We start from the raw sequence: 3,205 nt of genomic DNA, 5'->3' as shown, positions 1-3,205 counted from the left end.
GATGGAGAAGGTGCGATGCATGCTTTCCAATGCTAATCTACCAAAGTATTTTTGGGTTGAAGCCGCTTCTACAACTTGTTTTCTTATTAATTGTTGAGTCTAGTTTTTGTCATGTTTAGATGGTATTTTAGGTAGTCTTTTATGGCGTTTTCCTTTCATTTAATGTGGGTTTACACTTTTGTTTGTTTGTTTTGCAGTTTTTGTGAATAAAAAGGAAGATTTGAATACTTGGAGGAAATTGGTTCAAAAAGAGAAGAAATATCCAAGTTTCGGTGTTATTTTAGACAAAGGATGGATCTCGGCGTGATTTGAAGGCGTTGGTGATTTTTCGGGCTTAAAAATGCATGAGTTGAAAAAATTTCTTAAGAGCCCGGCTTATGCACTTAGGAGCTGCGACCAACCCTTTAAACAGAACCTATGGTTCGGAAGAGAGACTTGAGCCGCGACATTGCTAAGGAGGGCCGCGGCCCAGCAGAGCCAAATCCCAGAAATCAGAGACAAGGGCCGCAGCATGGCTTTGGGAGAGTCGCGACCCAGATATGCAAATCCTCAAGAATTACGGACACGGGCCGCGGCATAGTGCAAGTTGAGTCGCAGCCCGCCTCTCCTAAAATCGAAAAATTAGGTTTTATAAAGAAAAAGAAAGATCGAAAAAAGACAGAGGATGAGGGAATTAAGACAGTTTTTGGTGGCTGCAATAAGCTAGGAGATTTCTCAAGTGTTTGTTATTGTATTTACTTCTTTATGTTATTTTTAATTTCAATTGTGATTAGAGTGACAATTATGAACTAATTTTCTGTTTAGGGCAATTAGTTGAATCACTTGAATTCTTATTATGAACTAATACAATTTTCATCTCTTCTTCATCTTCATTTCAATTCCTTACAATCTATGTTTATTGATTGGCCATCTATTGTCATTATCTGTATGTTTTGAATCAAAATCTAAAAAGTGCGATTTGAATTTGCTCTGGTTGTTTAGGACACAATTCTAATTTGGAACGAGAGTATCAATATTAATTATGTAACTATCTCTGTGAGTTGTTGCGGTTAATGCAATCTTTGTGATTAAATTTGCCATAGAAAAATAAGGAATTTTCACCTAGGTTGAGTTTATAATTCATAATATGATTATAAACTGCTTTTGTCAACTCGTTAATTGAAATAGGTAGAAATAAGAAGAAATTGATAATCTGTATTAAGGATTAATAAGGAGGATAGTTGATGAGATTAAACGCCCTATTTACTCTTTCATTGTTTTAATCTAAGGTTTTGTTATTACTCATTGTTTTATTGAATTTTTAATGATTGTTTCTGCACTTTATATTTTCTTTTTCTTTGTTTACAAGAATCAAAAGTCTAATCGACCAAATAGAACAAAAAGATTAATTGACTTGTAATTGGTGATTCAGTCCTTGAGGACGATACTTGGTTTTACCAAGATTATTACTAAATTGTGATACGTGCACTTGCGTAGCTATAATTTTCGCAACAAGTTTTTGGCGTTGTTGTCGGGGACTGAAAACTATCAATATCAGTCTAATTAATTTTAATTCTAATTTGGTTATTTTTTGTCTTGTTTCTAATTTGTTTCATCGACATTTCTTTCTCAATTTCAAATAGTTGTGTTATATGCATAGCAGAAGAGGGGTAGGTAGTCTTGTTCCTATTAATCCTGAGATTGAAAAGGCTTGCAAACAAAACAAAAGAAACAAGAGGTTGGCTCGTCAGACTGTAGAGATGGCACACAATGATGGGAATAATGCTGCCAGGAGTCTGAGAGATTATGTACTGCCCACTATATTAGGAGTACAGAATTGTATAAGACCGCCAGCTGTGGAGGCTAATAATTTTGCGATTAAGCCGGAGATCTTACAAATGGTGCAGTCTACTGTCCAATTTGGTGGTTTGCCTTCTGAAGACCCCCATATGCATTTGGTGAATTTCTTGGAGTTGTGTGACACCTTCAAATACAATGGGGTCAGTGATGATGCTATAAGGTTGAGACTCTTCCCATTTTCTCTGCGGGAAAGAGCTAAGAGCTGGCTTAATTCTCTTAAGGCAAATTCTATTAATACTTGGCACGACCTTGCTCAAATTTTTTTGGCTAAGTTCTTTCCTCCCTCGAAAGCTGCTAAATTGAGGGGAGAAATCAATAACTTCTATCAGATGGATGGAGAGTCATTATATGATACTTGGGAGCGTTTCAAAGAGCTATTGAGGAAATGCCCCCCACCATGGTATACAGAAGTGGATGCTTGTTCACAACTTTTATAACGGGTTGTGTGGTACAACAAGGACGATTATTGATGCTGCAGGTGGTGGGGGCATTCATGAGTAAAGAGTGCCAACGAAACATATGAGCTGCTAGAAGACATGGCCACAAATAATCATCAGTGGTCTGATGATAGGTCATCTGGGGTTAGAAAGGTAGTTGGGGTGCATGAACTTGATGCAATTACTGCTCTGACAACACAAGTGGCCTCCTTGACAAAACAATTACAGTAGAACATTGTATCTGCTAATGCGGTTCAGATGGCAGCTAGGTGTGAAATTTGTGGTGGTCCTCACTCTATTGATCAATGTCCTGTCAGTAATAATAATAATATTCCTATGGACCAAGCTCAGGTTCAAGCTGTGGGAAATTTTCAGAGGCCATTCAACAATCCATTCTCCAACACTTACAATCCTGGGTGGAGAAATCATCCCAATTTTTCTTGGAGAAATAATCAGGGCCAACAACCTCAATTTCAGGGTCAGTTTCAGCAGAATATGCCCCAACAACCAGTAAATAAAGCCTCATCATCACAACAACCTAGGCCTCAACAACCAATGAATCAAGCTCCACCAGACAGGCCTAATGAATTGCAAGTTGCATTATTGACCCTCACCAACATTCAAACTCAATTCATGACAGAGACTAGATCTTCTATCAGAAATCATGAAACACAAGTGGGGCAGTTGGCTAATATGCTTAATAACAGACCACAGGGTAATTTTCTTAGTAACACTGAAGTCAATCCTAAGGAGCAAGCTCAGGCAATTACTTTGAGGAGTGGTAAACAAATTGAGCAGTCTAGTGTACAAATATCAGTGGTTCAGAATGAAGGTATGGGTGAAAAGTCTGATACAACAGAGAAAAGGGTCACTGAAAATTACAAGAGTATAGAGAAAGTTCCTCATGTTGTTGTTGACCAACCAGCCCG

The 3,205-nt window shown here is 37.8% G+C and overlaps 1 non-coding gene across 1 annotated transcript; it reads right to left on the bottom strand.

The window, feature by feature from the left end:
• Positions 1-2,135: 2,135 nt before the first annotated feature.
• LOC133781261 (small nucleolar RNA R71) lies at positions 2,136-2,243 on the bottom strand. Its single transcript, XR_009870046.1, has one exon. It is a non-coding gene; the product is annotated as a small nucleolar RNA R71 (small nucleolar RNA).
• Positions 2,244-3,205: the final 962 nt, after the last annotated feature.

The sequence above is a fragment of the Humulus lupulus genome, chromosome 5, assembly GCF_963169125.1.
Source record: "Humulus lupulus chromosome 5, drHumLupu1.1, whole genome shotgun sequence".
Lineage (NCBI taxonomy): Eukaryota > Viridiplantae > Streptophyta > Magnoliopsida > Rosales > Cannabaceae > Humulus > Humulus lupulus.
Note: the sequence above shows the minus strand (reverse complement) of the source record. Positions and strands in the feature narration are given on the sequence as shown.